A 17,047-nucleotide genomic window follows, 5' to 3' on the forward strand; every position below is an offset into this window, starting at 1 on the left:
GGCAACAAAAGCAAAGTAAACGAGTGGGACTATATCAAACTGGAAACAGATGAACGGATAAAGAAGATGCAACACTTAACACGCAATGGAATATCAACCGGCCATCAAAAAGAATGATGCTTTTGAACTGTGATGTTGGAGAAGACTCTTGAGAGCCCCTTGGACTGCAAGGAGATCCAACCAGTCCATCCTAAAGGAAATCAGTCCTGAATATTCACTGGAAGGACTGATGCTGAATCTGAAACTCCAATACTTTGGCCACCTGATGAGAAGAACTGACTCATTTGAAAAGACCCTGATGCTGGGAAAGATTGGAGGCAGGAGGAGAAGGGGATGACAGAGGATGAGATGGTTGAATGGCATCACCGACTCTATGGACATGAGTGTGAGTAAGCTCCGGGAGCTGGTGATGGACAGGGAGGCCTGGCATGCTGCAGTCCATGGGGTCGCAAAGAGTCGGACACGACTGAGTGACTGAACTGAACTGAAAAAGACTGAGATAATGCTATTTGCAGGAACAAGGAAATATCTAGAGATTGTCATGTTAAGCAAAGACAGATAAAGACAAATATATATTGCTAACATGTGGAATCTAAAAACAGATTACAAATGAACTTCTGTTTCTACAAAACAGAAATAGAATAATGCATGTATACTACAAACTTATAAGAGGGTAAGATGGGAGGGATAAATTGAGAGACTGGGATTGATATACACACCACTAGATACAAAACAGGTAACTAATGATGACCTATAATTGGCGCAGGGAGCTCTGCTCAATGCTCTGTAATGACCTATATGGGAAAATGATCCAAAAAAAGAGTGGCTATAGGTATATGTATAAAAGATTCAGTTTGCAGGACGCATGAAACCAACACAGCACTGTAAATCAACTATAGTCCAATAACATTTTTTTTTTTAAAGAAAAACTATTTTTACTTTATTCTCTCCCCAAACCCCCTCCCTTTTTTTTTTTTTTTTTTTTTTTTGAAGGAGAGCAGCAAACATTTGATGTGGGGTCAGATGCTGCTGCCAGAAACCAGTTTTTCCACAAGACAGTTCCCACATGGGAGTTGTCCTGCTTCTCCCCAGAGTCTCCAAAGCCAGGTTTCAGAGGCTGTTCTGACAGCTCGGACTCGGGCTGATGCCCGGAGTTCCAGGTCTGAAGCACCCTTTGGAGGAGATTTAATCTTCTTGACAGACTATTAAAATACTCATGTCTTCATTTGGAGTTTCCATCTCTGTGTTTGAACTGAGCTCCATCCAGCTAAAAAGGGAAAGAAAATACTTGATGTGTTCTTTACTGCAAGGTCCAGCCAGATACCAACCAAACTTTATTGTCAGTGGCACCAAATTCTGCACCATCTGCCCAACCTGGAGACTCTAAATGACTCCCCAAGGCCACGAAGCTTGTGTGGACTTGGGGTTTGGAAGAGGGCAATCTGGTTCTGGCAAGTGCATGGCAGGCCATCTCCCAAGCCTGAAAACACCCATCAGAATGATTTTAAGTTCAAATGAACATCACCTGGCTTTAGCCACAGTGCCCCATTTATGTTATAAAATCATGTGTTCTTAGAGCTAGAAAGGATCCTGGAGATCTTCTAGGACAACATCCTCATCCTACAGCAGTAAGTTGAAGTGGGTCATTGAAGGAAACCTTCTGGCTGGTAACAGAGATGGGACTGGAACCCAGCCAGGCCTCCTGACTCCCTGGCCCCCATCCAAAATTGTATCTGCTCACTACAATTCAGCAGGGTTTCCAGATAACCAAAACATGGAATAGACCCTGTTAGAGGCCCACCAATTTCAGTCTGTATTTGCTATGTCAGCGTTCCAACAGAACCTAGAGATTTTGACATTTCCTTTCACGGTGTTATGTGTCCAGTAGGAGAAAGATGCTCTTTGACTTTTCTATATAAGTGATCTGTTTATTGAGTTTGCCCAGTTGAGTATTCCTTTACCAGATTCATGCTCAGTAAATGTTTCACAAACATCTAGCCCATTTCTTCTGCTTCTGTGGCCCCCAGAAAAGATTGACTTGACAAATACCTTCTGGTTCCCTAAGGTAGGCTGAGGCTGAGTAGCAGATGAGAATTAGAGTTTTCTGCTATTTGATTCTGGTGGCTTCAGTTAGTGGAGCCGTTGAACCAGAAGTTAGGGGGACCTGGGGTTGAGTGTGGCTCTGGTCCATCCCTGCCTGGCTCCCTTGGAAAGCTTCAGTCTTAGCCTGGCTTGTAGAAGCCAGGAGGGATGTAAGGAGCTCTGCCCTGGACTCTCAGCTTTGACTTGTGCCAACTGCCTGTTTCCTAATTTGGCATCTGTGCTTTGTTCTTCTGTGCCCTCGGCATCATCTACCAGGCTCCTTGCTCAGCTCTACCCTGAACACTCACTCATTCTTCCCCACAACCCTGTCTGTGATAGACGTCCTAAGAGCTGGGTTCTGGATCCCCTGCCCTTAAGTCCTGCCAACCTCTCGGAACAAGGAACAATCTTAGACTAGACCTCTCTGGTGCCAAAGCCTCACCTGGCTGGGTTGAAATGAAGCACATGGTGGTTCAGAGTCTGTACATCTGTGTACATGCAGGTTCCCAATCTGATGTCCCATCAGGATTGGGAACCACTAGGCTCAACCTCTCTCTGGCTTCCCTTCTGGTCTCAGCTAGCTTTGCCTGGCCCCCTCTACCGCTCCCATTCCTTCAGCCCCCTGGATGGGTTTAATTCCAGATTAATCCCACTCTGTCTTATGGAAGCCGAGGGGGCCAGGCTGGACACCATGACTTAAAGAAGTCCTGACATACACAAACGCGCAAGCACATGTGTGATTTCTCTGGTTATTGGCATGAGAGGCATACAAGACAGAGAGTGAAAAACTTGGCAACTAGAAAAACAAGGCTGCTGGGTCTCCTGAGGTGAGTTTGATTATTTATTACTGTCTTTAAAGTGATTTGAAAGGGAGTAGAAATGTACCCACTTAATGAAGATGAAAACTGAGGATCTGAACATGGTCATGGGTTGGTCCTGCCCCCAGACTCAGATGGATCTCACCGACATGTGGAAACTCAGCCATAGGAAAGATACCAAAACAAGACTTTGAATTCTGAGGACGTGTTTTTTAAGCCTGTGTGTATGTGCTCCAAGTTGCTTGCTCTTTGCAAGGAAAGTTATGACAAACCTAAAGAGCATATTAAAAAGCAGAGACAAAGGTCTGTATAGTCAAAGCTATGGTTTCTCCGGTAGTCATGTACGGATGTGAGAGTTGGAACATAAAGAAGGCTGAGGGCCGAAGAATTGATGCTTTTGAATTGTGGTGCTCTACTAAACTCTTGTGAGTCCCTTGGACAGCAAGGGGAGCAAACCAGAGCAAACCAGTCAATTCTACAGGAAATCAACCCTGTATATTCATTGGAATGATTGAAGCTAAAGGTTCAATACTTAATGCGAAGAGCCAACTAGTTGGAAAAGACCCTGATGCTGGGAAAGATTGAAGGTGAAAGGAGAAGAGCACAGCAGAAGATGAGATGGTTAGATAGCATTACCAACTCGCTAGACATGAATCTGAGCAAACTCCAGGAGATAGTGCAAGACAGAGGAGCCTGGCATGCTGAGTCCATGGGGTCACAAAGAGTCAGACATGACTTAGTGATTGAAAAACAACAAATGTGTTCCTTGTGAAAAGTACTAAATTTGGTGATATAACAAAACGGCCTTTGTTTCTATTTACATTTTGTTGATTAAAAAATCTGGTTTAACCATTTACCCCCCTGCCAGTTTCCAAAAGTAAGTGCCATCCTGATAGAGCTCTCAAAAGGGAATCTAGTCTGGGCCCTTGTCCTAAGCTCAGGACTTTGCCTTTCTTCTGGAGCCCTGAGAAAGGTCACACAGAGAGTGGAGTGGGAACGTGCTGATGATCCTTGGGTTGAAAATGGTGCCGACTTAGCAGACAGAGGGTGGAGGAGGTCCCCTGAGACCCAGGAAGATGAAAGCTCCTAGCTGTTGGGACAGCACACGGGGGCCGATTGTGCTGCGTATGTTATGGAACAATTAGCTTCAGGTCACCTTTTGAACTTTTGTTCTGTCCTGACCCCGATACTTCCGAGATGGAAGATTTGCAGTCAGTTCTGCAGTTATTCAAATGGCAATTTCTCACATTATGTTTCACTTGTACGTTTTCAAAATGCTCATAAATTGTCTTCAGTGGGGTCCCTCAGATGTGGACTCAGGAGAAGGTTTATGGGCAAGTGATTTACAATGGAGATGCTCCCAGGAGAAACCAGCCAGGGGCTGGGAGAAGCAGCTCCAGCAGCCCAAGGACCATTCTCCAAAGGCAGTCTCAGCTTGGAGCCTTTGGAAGTACAACGTTAAGCAACTGGGGGATAGGCACACAGAACCAGTCAAAAGGCTCTAAGGAGGCCTGGGCACAGCACCAACAGGATCTGCTACACCTGAGCTACCTTGCTTGGTCCTTAAACAACTCTAGGAGATAGGAGAGAATACAACCTCCATTTACGTCTGGAGTTCCCAGCCGTCAGATCTAATGCCTCTGAGGTGGAGCTGCAAATGTAATGCACTTGAATCATCCTGACACCACCCTCCTGCCCCAGCCCCGTGGGAAAAAACTGTCTTCCATAAGACAGGACCCTGGTGCCATAAAGTTTAGGGACCGCTGATTTACAGAACATGGGAGCTAAGATAAAGAGAAGCTACGCCCAAGGTCACAGTTTAGATAACGAGGCATATAGGACTCACCTGTCTGTACTCCGCCTTCCAGGCTCTTCCTTCTCTACCATGTGAATGCTCACCTTCCACAATGGTTTCCCACCCGGTCAAGATGATGCACGTCCAATGTGATTAGGAAGTCAAACCAGCTGGAGACTACTTTTGGGTTCGTTGATATTGATTATTCAGCTTTCTACCCTGCTAAACTAGAAGAGATAGTCAGGAATTGGAAGAAATTTTGTACTTATTAATCTCAACGCCTCTGAGAAACAGACATCAGAATAGCATTACAAGTACACAAATAAGCCACTCTCCTGGGATGCCTTGCTGCATCTCACTTCATACCTATGCTGCCTCATCTGTGAAATGTACCCACCCCCTCCCGCCACTACCAAAGGCCCCACCTAAGCCAGTGAACGAGTCTTGCCAGATCCCCTAAACACCCCAAGGGGTCTGACCTCCTTGGACTTGGGTTATGTAGCCTTTTGGTGGCATCTTGTCCTGCTTACCTTGTAAAACAAGTTTGCTTCTTTCTCCCCAAAGAAAAGAGCTGCTTTTTAGGACTGGCCTCACATCCAGTGGGGAGGCCCAGGTGGTGCAGTGGTTAAGAATCCGCCTGCCAAGGCAGGAGATGCAAGAGACGTGGGTTTGATCCTTGGGTCAGGACACTGCCCGGGAGTAGGAAATGGCAGCCTGCTCCAGTATTCTTGTCTGGAGAATTTCATGGACAGAGGAGCCTGGTAGGCGACAGTCCACGGGGTCACAGCGAGTCTGACCTGACTGAGCGCGCACACACACTCACATCTGATGCCGCTCTATATTCTCTGCTAAGTACAGCACGATGCTTCAGAAACAGATGTTTGAAGAGCTTTCATTCATTCAACTTTGGAAACAGAAATGGAAGCAGCAAGAGCAACCTACCCAGATAAATCACAAGCTACGGGCTTGCAGACACTTCCTCTTGGTTTTCCTCATTGAAACTGAGAAGGACTGAAGAGAACTTGGTTCAAGACCACCCCTTTTAGGGCTGACAAGAAAGGGGTGGGCTCGGGAGTCTACCTGCCTTCCTAAGTGGTTACCTGTGTAGCCTCAGGCAAACCCACTTCGCTTTCCTCTGCCTCTGTTTTCTACTCTGTAAAATGGGGTTATTGATAGCACCTTTTTCATAGAATTTTGGAACTTGAGTTTCATGTGTATGAAGACCTTTAAAAGGTACAGAGGAAGCGCTTTAAGTAGATTTATCTATTATTATTACTATACTGCTGTTATTTTATGAACCCAAAAGAATAAGGAGTTTGCCTAAACATTTCATATCTAGGAAGATTGTACTCAATCGTCAGCTCCTCCATGAAGCCTTGCCTGACCACCCTATTTAAATAAGAATTTTTCTTCTTTGTATTCTTTGTCTCCCTTCCCTGCTTGTCACCTTTTAACCTACCCTGTAAGTTACTCACTTTGCACATTATCTGTTCTCCTCACTAGTGGGGAGGCAAAGCCTGGTTTTCTGCCCATCTTGCTCACAGCTGTGTCCTGTCCCACCCCCTCACCCCCCGAACCTGGAACAGTGCCTAGCACACAGGAGGGGCACCTAAATATCTACTGAATGGTGAATTGGCAAATCTGGGATTCAGTGTCACCTTTGGTGGCCGTGGGAACCACCATATGCTGGTCTGGGTGGTGTGGCTTCCAGTGGACAGATCTCCCTCTCCATACCCCCACCCCCAGCACCCACAAATACGCAGTGACACTTCAGAGGTAAAGCATAGAAAAGGTCCCACATCTCTGCCCAGGTGCTACGTGATTTAGAAGGCAGGACAGTTGGGCTGCCAGTCAGAACCGCATCCCAGGCCCAGGTTGGCCTCTCTCTAGGCATGTGTACCTTGGGGAAGGGCCCTCTGTCTCTTGGGACCCTCCTCTGGGCATGATAGTCTCCAGACCTCTCCCAGCTTCCTCGATCTCACTTTTAATTAAGTCTTGCTTACTTGCAGAACAAAGAACACTTAGATCTCACTGACCTTCCTTGTTACACCTGGTTTTATTTATTAATTTTTTTTTTAAATTTTTATTTTACACCTGGTTTTAAAATCAGCAAGGGCCATTCGGCACCGTTGTTCTCCATGCAGCCAGCCCTGGCCCCAGGGAGAGGAAGGGAAACGAGTAGGCTACACTGGCCGCCCCGGCCAACTCTCCCAGGATTGGCTCTCATGCAACCCCAAGCAGCAGAGCCTGAACACTTGCTGAATCCTTTGAAGCTGGGACTGTCGCTTGGGGCTGGGGCTGGAAGGGGGTGGCAGGCAAGTGTCTGCCTGGGCAAGCTTTTTGCTTCCCCCCCCCTTTTTTTTTCTTTATTGCAGAGAATTTCCGCTTCCAATGGCATTCATCTTCCCCCGGAACTCCCTTCAGCTAAAAGAGAAAAGAAAAACCAAACAAAAGAAACTCTCCCTGGACAAGAAGATTTTCTTTCTCCGACTGTGAGTCCCTGATAAGAAAAACCCTCTGCCAGCTGCGGCATCCTGCTCTAGACCCGCCTGCTACTCTTCTCCCTGGCAAGGCCGTTGTGTCTCTCTCCCAGACCCACTTTTTAATAACAACTTATACACATTGCCTGCTAGACCATGTGTTTTAAAAAGATTAAAATGACCATATTATCTTTTCTAATCTGAGACACCTCTTTCACTTTAATAATGAAACCTGCAGGCCTGAACCCACCAGGGGCTGAATTCTGCCGTGTAGGGCAGAATCGCCATCCAATATAGAAGCCACCTGCCACATATGGTTTCCTGAGCACTGGAGACGTAGTGACTGCAAGCTAAGATCAGTTGTAATTGTAGATATGCGCCAGGTTCCAAAGGCTTAATATGACCACTATGTAAAAGTAGTAAGCTTTATACTGATTACCTGTGGACATGATAATGTTAGGGATATATCGGGTTAAATAGATGACTGAAATTAATTTTTACTTTTTTAATGTGACCACTAGGAAATTTAAAATTATGTATATGGCTCGCATTACATTCTATGGATTGTGCTTTTTCTTTTCTCTTTCAGCTGAAGGAAGTTCCTGGGGAAGATGACTCTCACTGGGAGAGGAAATTTCTTATTTTCTTAGAATTACTTCTAGTCTCTACATTCTAGCAAAGAAGACTAATATTTTGCCCTGCGCATCTTCCTTGGATATTCAAATCCACATTTCCCAGACTGCAAGATGAGAAAGAACAATCCCTTATTTCTTGCTAGTTACTGGCTCCAAAAGTCCCGAGAAGGGAGGTAAGCACAGGACTCCAGTCAGTTAGTCAAGTTAAAGGAGGATAAGTTCCCATTTTCCTCCATAAAGAAGCTATGGTAGTTTCTGTAGTGGATGACCATCATTTCCAATTGTACCTTTTACTTAGAAATACTCCTTATTTCAGAATCTTTGTAAAACCACTGTTTTCCTAATTAACCAATTAGCAGAAAGTGCTTGGAAAGGCATTTCTGAGCAGCTGAGTTAGGGATAGCTCTGCTGGAACTCGTTAAGAATAAATCATATGCTTGTTGCTATTCACTGCCTTAACCTGCACCTTGTAAGAGCAGTTACAAGACTGGTACTCAGGAGACACAAATGCCAACCCCAGATCTTTGACTAGTAACCGTATGACCTTAAGAAAGCCACTTCTCTAGCCTGCAATTCTGTCACCCATAAAGCTGGCAGGTGGCTTCTAAAGTTCCTTGTTCCTTTTGGACTAGATTTAAAATTCTAGACTTGAAAATAAAACACCCAATTTTTTAATATGCATCTTGAGTAAGACAAGCTTAAAGATAATGTTATTTTCAAGATGCAATAACAAAAAATTGAATTTTTGTAGTCAATTTTTTGACATTATGCAGGTGTTTCTGATTATCTTATAAAGATTTTTCCTCTTTTAAGTTTGGGATTATAAAATCTAAGGAGTAGAAGGACCTATAGCATGTTCATAATTATTTTATAGTAAAAACCACATCCGGTTTGTGCAAATCACCCCATAGTAGCAATTTGGTAAAAAATGTTAAAAATGGCAAAACTCATCTCCTGTGATCTCTTCTTGGAATCCATCATAAGGAAATTATCAGGAATTTGAACAAAGATTTGTATGGGGACACAACACTGTGAATCAACTATACTCAATATAAAATAAAAATGAATTTGAATTTTAAAAGATTCATATGGAGAGTTAATAAGCAAGGCTACTTAACATATAACAGCAATAATAATAAAGTTCAGATGTCCAGTAACAGGTGAACAGTAAAAATAGATGAGTAAATCCATACAGTAGATTATTATTACAGAAATTGCTTTACAAAGCTATTTCACAACATAAGAAAGTATTTTTTCTATTTTTAAAATTTGAAGAAAATTCTTCAATCCTAACAATAGTTTTCTCCAAGTAGTGAAATTTATGAGTTTAACTTTTATTTTGTTTTTTTATTTTCCAAATTCTTTAATAATTCTAATTACCATGATGATCAGAAAAATGATGACTTGAAAAAAAGAAGGCCGTTGTATTTTCTAAGCCTGACAAAGTCCTAGGCTTTATTTGATTCTGTGATGGATTTGTGGCTGAGCCAGAGTACGTGGCAATCTACATGCTTTAGAACAAGACATAGAAGTGTTCAGCAAAGGCCTGATTAATGACTGAATGAAGAATTGGAGAGAAAATATAAATCATGATGAGTTAAATAAAATAACTTTAACTTTTCAGGATTAATTTTTAAATGAATGGTATAAAAAACTGAGTTGAGAGGAAGAACAATCTCAATGAACTTCAGCTGAAAGACAATACCTTATGGAGGAAACCTGCATTAGCTTACCGGGGCTGCCATACAAAAATACCCCAGACCAGGTGGCCTCCACAATAGTAATGTATTTCTCACGGTTTGGGAGGCTAGACGTCCAAGGTGTGGGCAGGTGCGGTTTCTCCACAGGCCTTGCTCCTTGGCTTGCATGTGGCCGCCTTCAGGCTATGTCCTCACGTGGCCTTTCCTGAATGTGTACAACCCTCGTGTCTCTCCGCGAGTCTAAATCTTCTCTTCTTATCAGGACCCCATTCATGTTGGAATAGGCCCCACCCTAAGGGCCTCATTTTAACCCAATCATCTCTTTAAAGACTTTGTTTACAAACACAGGTGCTTTCTGAGGTCCTGTGGCTTAGGGCTTCATGTGAATTTGCGGGGACACAATTCTGCCCATGACAATCCCGATCCCAAGTGATTCCATGAACCTAAAATCTCCCAAGGGGTCCTAACTGGTCCCATTGGAGGAGCAGGGAATGGACTTAATTCTCTGGCACTTCCTGCCAACACTGTCCCCCTCCCTACTGCCAGAGATGTGTCAGAATCTGAATTGGAGACACCAGTCAGAGACTTCAGTGGAGCCAAAGGTCCCTTTGGGAATGTTTTTGGAGGAAAAATGAGGAACCACATTAGAAGAGTAAGAATGCAGTAAATCCTTTCATCCTTGGCTAAGAAATTAGATGTAACTCTGTAGATATTAGAGGATCACTACTGCCCTGTGCTTAGTCACTCAGTCATGTCCAACTCTGCGACCCCATGGACTGCAGCCTGCCAGGCTCCTCTGTCCATAGGATTCTCCAGGCAAGAACACTGAAGTGGGTTGCCATGCCCTCCTCCAGGGGATCTTCCCAACCTAGGGATCAAACCTGGGTTTCCCACATTGCAGGTGGATTCTTTACCATCTGAGCTACCAGATCATTAGACAAATATTAATAAAATAAACTTGTGTAACTTCCTTCTTTTTTATTTGTTTTTTTTTTTTTTAAAATTCTAAAAATGACTATTCCACATGAAACTTCAGAGGTGTTGCTTGTTAATACGCACCATTTAAATAGAGATAATCTTGGCAAACAAGTCTTAGGGTTAAAGGAAAAGATAGCCTTTTTTCCATTAAATAAAAATATCACAGAATTGAACAAACACGACTGTTTCATTGTGCCCGCACAGCCAAAGCAGAAAGTCAAGTCAGGTATCTAGATAATCCTGTTTTATTTATGAAGCTTTTATTTCTAGTGGAGGATGCTTACCTAGTACTATTACTATTAGAAAATAATTAAATCCTGAGCCCTCTAAGTGCTAGAGGTAAAATGGATATTCCTTCCAGAATTTTGTTTTTTGAGTTCCTGTGTTGTGCAGGCTGTCTGATTTTTCCTTAACCTTTGACTTCCTCTGCTACCCTCTTGAGTTGCCAAGTTCCCCACCAAGAGATCCCTAGAGGAAGGCAGTTACAAGAAAACTGTCAACTGGCTGTGATGGAGCCTGCTTTTCCTATTGAAATGGAGATTTAAGGTCAGGGAACCAAACAAAAACCAAAACAGAACAAGCTCATCAAAATGCAGTCCCCTAAATTGAGGCTAACAGTGTTTAACTCTTAATTTAAAAGAGAGATGGAAGAGAATGCTGCTGGCTTTCCAGAAAACAGGGCAGTTTCCCCTCCTGAGACAACATAGATTTTGTTGTCTTCTATTTTAAGATTCAGCCACATATTTCATCCCTACCCTTGTTGTCTCTCTCAGTGGCTTCTAATTTTTTTTTTTAATCTTTGCAAGCCACCTTAAATTGTTTTTAGAACAAGACACACATAGAGACACACTTACCCTAACAAATAATACTTGAAAGCGTCCATTGATCATGCCGCTGCTCAGGCTTTTTTCTTCTCTCCGCTTTGTCTCCTGAAAGCCTGGCATGTGCAAAAGGAAACAGCCCTGGTCTTATCCATCTATTCAAGTCCCTCCATATCCACTTCGGATTGGTTCCAGGATCTTTGCCCCTCTCCCCATCCTCCTCAGATACCAAATCCAAGGATGCTAAAGTCCCTTATGTTAAATGGTGTGGTATTTGTGTATAACTTCCATACATTCTTTTGTATATTTTAAGTCATCTCTAAGTTACTTAACTAACAATGTAAGTGTTATGTAAATAGGTGTAAATACAATGGAAATGGAAATACAATGGAAATATTTGCTGTGCTGTCTTTGTGACCCCATAAACTGTAGCCTGCTAGGCTCCTCTGTCCATGGGGATTCTCCAGGCGAGAGTACTGGAGCAGGTTGCCATACCCTCCTCCAGGGGAACTTCCAGACCCAGGAATCAAACCGGTGTCTCCTGCATTGCAGGCGGATTCTTTACCAGCTGAACTACCAGGGAAGCCCAAATTTGCTGCTGCTTGGCAAATTCAAGCTTCGCTTTTTGAACTTTCTGGAATTTTTTTTTTTCTTGGTGGGGGGTGGACACACCTAGCAGCCTGTGAGATCTTAGTTCTGCAACCAGGGATTAAACCATGTTTCCTGCAGTAGGAGCTCAGAGTCTTAACAACTGGCCTGCCAGGGAAGTTCCCATTTTTCTGAGTGTTTTTGATCTAAGGTTGGTCGACTCCACAGATGCAGAACCCATGGATGCAGAACTCACAGACACAGAGGTGCAACTGCATTCTCAACTGAGTGTTGGCAGAACTGAAGTACAGAGGACATCCAACAGAGGGTCCTTTACTGTGCCCCAAGATTGTAATCATGTGTTATGGAATGAGGGCTTCCCAGGTGGTGCAAGTGGTAAAGAACCCACCTGCCAATGCAGGAGACAAGAGCTGTGGGTTCGATTTCTGGGTTGGGAAGATCCCCTGGAGGAGGACACAGCAACCCACTCCAGTATTCTTGCCTGGACAAGCCCATGGACAGAGGAGTCTGGCAGGCTATAGTCCACAGGGAGTCAGGTACAAATGAAGCGACTTAGCACACATGCACATTATGGAATGAATGCTTGTATTCCCCCTAAAAGTCCTATGTGGAAGCCCTAACCTCCTATGTGATGGTATTTGGAGGTGGGTCCTGCCAACAAAAGAATGTCCCTTGCCATCTGGTTCTTCAAGAATTAAGTCATTAGCTACTGCAGTCACTGACCTTCAACACATCCTAAAAGGAATTCAGGGTGGAGATCGGGAGTGAAGCACTCTGTGCTCTGGGAAAACTGGCAAAACAAGTATTTGAGGAGTTAGCTATTTTCAGGAGAAAATTTGTGAACCCCAGTTCTTGCATCTTCCCGTACATAAAAAAGCACCAAAGCCATTAACTAAGATGTTGGTTTGTCATGACTAGCAGCAGCATCTACTGAGATGCGTGCCTGATTGCACATCTCCTTTCTCCAAAATCACATATATGCTGACCTCCCTCCTGCCCCACCTCTTTGGAGAAGTTCCTCAGAGCTGCCTGAGAGACTGTCTCCCAGGCTATAGTCCTAAAACGGAAACTGACACCTCTCACATTGAGTGTTTTTATTTCAGTCTATATTCCTTTGGGAGGAAAATAAGTTTAGATGAGATCCTGAGAGTACAGTCCCCAAGGTGGATCAGTGCTCTTATAACCCTGGTGGTCCAGTGATAAGAACTCCACATTTCATTGCAGGTGGCCCAGGTTTGATTCCTGGTCAGGGAATTAAGATCCCACAAGCTGTGTGGCACTGCCAAGAAAAATAGAAAAAGAAGAGAAAGAGATATTAGAGCTTCCTCTCTCCACCACACTTCAAGACACATCAAGAAATGGGCAGTCTGCCAGTCAGGAAGTGGGCCCTCACCAAGAACTGATTCTGCTGGCACCTTGATCTTGGGCTTCCAAGCTTCCAGAACTGAGAGAAAAAAGTGTGTGTTGCTTAAGCCACCCAGTCTGTGGTCTTTTTGTTATAGCAGCCGGAGCGCTGGCCAGACACTGAAAGTAAAGCAACAAACCTCCCGGCATTCTTGCCATCAAGACACCTGGCAAGTCATGTCCATGGACCACAGACAGCTCTGATGGGTTTCCATTACCTCCTAGGCAAGCGCCTAGGACTGGTAAAGCCTTTTTGAGCCCTGAGGATCTCAGAGGCTTCATATCATTTCTTTCTCTCCTAGAAAAATTGGAAGCACCTGTCCTTAAACATCTGAGGCTCAAACTAGCATTTTTTGTGCTCATAGGATTTGGTGGCGCTTCACAGAAAGTAAAATTTTCCTCTCATGTGTTCCTGGGAACTGACCTTTTCTCTGACTGCTAATGTTGCAGTTTCCATAAAGTTTCACCATGTGCCATCTCTCTAAATTTATGGCTAATTTACTTTTTTTTCTCCCCATCCCATTCAATGAAAGCCAGTCACAAAAAATTACACATTGCATTTTTCAGTCCAGGCAGGCCGTCCAGTTGACGACAATATGTTAATTACAGAACTTTGCGCTGTTCATCTAAATGAAGACTGATGTGGTCTAATTGTCTGAATCGGTCGGAGGGTGGGTGCAATTCTAAAACCTGTGCCATTGCCAAAATAATCTGCTGCCTAATAAGCAAGCTGATTGTGTTTCTCTGAAGCAATTTTGCATAGAGCACTCTGGGGAGCCAGGGGTCCCACTCAACCACCTCTGACACTCTTAGTTCTCTCTGGCCTTCAGATTTCCGGCAGAACTTAGACTCTAGCTAAGACTCTAGCTTAGACAGGCCAGCCCCTGGGTCCCAACTGCATCAAACCACTGTCAAAGTTCTCAAGGGCTCCTCTGGAAATCTCAAGGGCTCCTCTGGAAATCCCACAGGTTTAGGCTTGGGTGAGGGGCCTGGGGGGATTCACAGCCAACCCCTACTGCTCCCTGAGTATTCATTCCAGTGCATCCGATCCCTTCTTTCTCACTTTTGCTCTGGCCTTGGTCAGTTCCCAGGGTTATGTCTCTTGGAAAGCTGTGTATGGGAAGGGCTCTATATCCACACTTGGGCCCAGTGGTTCTCAATCAGGCAACACTGTACCCTCAGGAAGCTCATGGAAATGCATAAAGACCTTTCTGAGGATTGTGGACACAATGGGTTGGAAGATTCTGCTAGCATTTTAGCACCTGGATCAGGTTTGCTAAATGTCCTGAAATGCATGGGGCATCCCTACACGCTGCCCCACGTTAGGGAGTGACCCTCCTCCTAGAGAAATAATGGTCATCAAAACTAGGGCACAAGACCCCATTCTAACAAACTGTTATATTCTGGAGCCCCCATTCTGCTTAAGTGAGAGCTTCTATGGAGCCTGAGTGACTTGGGAAGAATCCTCCATTTGCCATCTGTGTCCTTCTGCCCAGACCATAAGCATCTTGAGGGCTGATGCTATTTCTGATCCTTTGAATGGCATCTGCGACATAGTAGATTCCAATTAGGTCTGTTGAACTCGACGAACTGAATTGCATTTCACTATTTCATGAGAATATGAACAAGGATCCAAACACATAAAGTCTGAGAAAGATAAAAACCCTTATTGGACATGACAAAAATACTTTGTAAGGGGCAGTGAATAGGAAGTATATTTACTGTTCCTTAGAAAATGGGTTCACTATCCCTTCCCCATGGCTTCTGTTTGTACCCCATCCCTGCCCCCACTGGCCTGGCCAAGAAGAATTCAGTAAATATCCCCAAATCAACCTCTGGGCTTTATGCTGATCAAGTAGTGAATCAGAGCAAAGAACAAGGTGACAAAGAAACAGCTGAGCTTTGGAAATGGGCAGAAGTTAATACCCTAGAAGGTAAAGGGGGATCTGATAGGAGGGAAGGGTCAGGAGAGCCAGACTGTGGGCAGAGCCATGGTGGGAAGAGTTTAAACAAGGGAGGGTAGGGGATGGAACCAGGCTCAACAAGGAAATTTTGGAAGAATAGTCTGAGGGGCTTCAGGTCCTTCACACCGGTTTTGTTTGTTGAGCTTTCTTTTACATGTGGGAGACCACAAAGTCAATAAATAGTTGACCATTATATAAGCATCTAGGGATTCCCTGGTGGCTCAGTGGTAAAGAACCTGCCTGCCAAAATGCAGGAGATGCAAGTTCAGTTTCTGGGTTGGGAACATCCCCTGGAGGAAGAAATGGCAACCCACTCCAGTATTCTTGCCTGGGAAATCCCATGGACAGAGGAGGCTTGTGGGCTACAGTCCATGGGGTTGCAAAGAGTCAGACGTAACTGAAGTCATTTAGCACGCATAGGTTACGAGGGCGGAGTGCTACTGGTTTAGTTAAGGTTCCAGAAACATAGGAGTTTGAGGCAAGTGATTTATGAGAGAGTGCCTCTCAGGAAAACCTCCATGGGAGAGCAAGAAGGAGGGCAGAGCAGGGATGGGTCTGATAAAGGTAAACTGCAACCAGAGCATTTCCATATGGCAGTTGTGCTTCCTGGGAGGCAAGGGAGCTGGCCCTGTGCCCCCTACTGTGTTGGGGGGCAAGCAGCTTGGAGATGAGAGCCCTGGTCTGGGGAAAGGATACAGCTGCTTCTTTTGGAGGAATGCCATACCTTCAGACTCACATATGCAAACCACCCACAGGCTAGAGAGCTGAGATGGTTATTCCTGGAAACAGGAGTAAACTATGGTCCAGTTATGAAGTGATTCCTCTAGCTAAGAGATGGCCATGGTAAAGAACTTTCCAGTGTGAGGACTGAGGCTGAGCGGGTGAAGGCAACTGATGACTGACATGAAGGGAACGTAGCTATTACCTGCTGCTGCTGCTGCTGCTGCTGCTGCTATGTCGCTTCAGTCGTGTCCAACTCTGTGCGACCCCATAGATGGCAGCCCACCAGGCTCCTCTGTCCCTGGGATTCTCCAGGCAAGAATACTGGAGTGGGTTGCCATTTCCTTCTCCAATGCATACATGCATGCTAAGTTGCTTCAGTCGTGTCCGACTCTGTGTGACCCCACGGACAGCAGCCCACCAGGCTCCTCTGTCCATCGGATTGTCTAGGCAAGAATACTGGAGTGGGTTGCCATTTCCTGCTCCCAGCTATTACCTGGAAAAATATGGACACAGCAATGTTTGGCAAAGTTTTATGTTTTAACTGGAAGATAATTGCTTTATAATGCTGTGTTGGTTTCTGCCATACAACAATGCGAATCAGCCATAATTATATATACATGCATCCCCTCCTTCTTAAGCCTCCCTCCCCCATCCCATCCCATTGCTCGAGGTTATCACAGAGCACCAGGCTGGGCTCCCTGGGTTATACAGCAGCTTCCCACTAGCTATCTATTTTATATGTGATAGTATATATATGTCAATACTAGGTTTTCAATCCATCCGACCCACACCTTCCCGCACTGTGGACACAGCACTGTTTTAAGAAGAGAGGAAAAAAATAACTCAATACACAAGTTTACTGCTTGTAAAACCCAACATCACAAAATGCCCTGATAAGAATCGATGCCAGAGAGGCATTTAAATAGTTAGCATCTTCTTCTGCAGTGGATGTAATTACCACTCTGCTTCGTACATCTGTGTTTGCTGTGCCCTCCAAATGGAACAGGATGCCATTTCACTGATTTAGCAGATTCATCC

General features: G+C 44.5%; 1 long non-coding RNA gene across 2 annotated transcripts; it reads right to left on the reverse strand.

Moving 5' to 3' along the window:
• Window positions 1-894: 894 nt before the first annotated feature.
• On the reverse strand, window positions 895-16,502 carry LOC132658415 (uncharacterized). Of its 2 annotated transcripts, XR_009598044.1 has the most exons (4): window positions 16,212-16,502; window positions 11,343-11,425; window positions 4,747-4,922; window positions 895-1,267 (listed from the first exon to the last, which is right to left on the reverse strand). It is a non-coding gene; the product is annotated as an uncharacterized LOC132658415 (long non-coding RNA). The 2 variants fall into 2 exon arrangements; XR_009598043.1 differs by lacking the exons at window positions 11,343-11,425; window positions 16,212-16,502 and having other exon boundaries at window positions 4,747-5,708.
• Window positions 16,503-17,047: the final 545 nt, after the last annotated feature.

The sequence above is a fragment of the Ovis aries genome, chromosome 22 (genome assembly GCF_016772045.2).
Source record: "Ovis aries strain OAR_USU_Benz2616 breed Rambouillet chromosome 22, ARS-UI_Ramb_v3.0, whole genome shotgun sequence".
NCBI lineage: Eukaryota > Metazoa > Chordata > Mammalia > Artiodactyla > Bovidae > Ovis > Ovis aries.